The sequence below is a fragment of the Leptidea sinapis genome, chromosome 17, assembly GCF_905404315.1.
Source record: "Leptidea sinapis chromosome 17, ilLepSina1.1, whole genome shotgun sequence".
Taxonomy (NCBI): Eukaryota; Metazoa; Arthropoda; class Insecta; order Lepidoptera; family Pieridae; genus Leptidea; species Leptidea sinapis.
The window spans coordinates 11,182,626-11,183,627 of record NC_066281.1 but is presented as its reverse complement, the minus strand read 5'-3'; the positions used below and the strand labels follow the sequence as shown (position 1 = coordinate 11,183,627).

At 38.2% G+C, this 1,002-nt stretch overlaps 1 non-coding gene across 1 annotated transcript; it reads left to right on the top strand.

The window, feature by feature from the left end:
• The first annotated feature begins 539 nt into the window (after positions 1 to 539).
• Trnas-aga (transfer RNA serine (anticodon AGA)) lies at positions 540 to 613 on the top strand. The gene has a single exon. It is a non-coding gene; the product is annotated as a tRNA-Ser (tRNA).
• Positions 614 to 1,002: the final 389 nt, after the last annotated feature.

Genomic DNA, 1,002 nt, shown 5'->3' with positions numbered 1-1,002 from the left:
GAATAATGACTATACAATAAATACAAGAAATAGACCAATCAGGGACGGCCTCATAATCTAACGACAAGTAAAAATGTCAAAATATCATTGCTTTACAATTATGGAGGGTAGAGAGAGGGGAGGAAAATCATCTGTGTACATGAAAATGTGTCCGGTAAAATAAATGAGGGTGGTGCCACAGTAGCATCAGGGAAAATCTTAAAAAAAGCACAAAATTTAAAATAATACTAAACACTCTAGCTACACGTTTTCTCATTGAAATTTTCACTATTTAACTAGGCCTTAGCCGACAATAGTATAACTCGGCATACTTCAATGCGCTTACAATTTCTACATTCACCATACTTCATACCCTACCCATGCCCACACCAGCGTCAATGTGGAAGGTTGGTGAACTGTTATTTACAGCATAAGCTAATAGACTATTTCAACTTTTTCCCTTAAGAGATGATACTCCTTGCCACTACCGATCCCTTACAATATCACTTCAACCTGAGAGTTGAACAAAGCATACAATATTTTATAGCGATGCGACACTCGAACGGTTAGCTCAGTTGGTAAGAGCACCGGCACAGAACGCCGGAGGTCGTGGGTTCGAGTCCCGCATCGTTCATAAAATTTTGTTGTTTTTCAAATTTTATTTGTGTATTAATCCTAGAAGTGAGGGTCATCACTTTAAAAACATAACAAATTGTTTAGATTTACAAAAGCGACATCTCAAGTCAATTTCCTAATATGCAAATATTGGGGTTGAGCAGATCCTGTAAATGAAGCCACAACCTGAGAGTTCAACAAAGCATACAATATTTTATAGCGATGCGACACTCGAACGGTTAGTACAGTTGGTTATAGCACAGGCACGGAACGCCGGAGGTCGTGGGTTCGAGTACCGCATCGTTCATAAAATTCTGTTGTTTATCAAATTTTATTTGTATATCACTATAGTGTACCCGTGTGCCGTGAAATTATAATATCACGGCTTTGACAATATAACTGCGACAT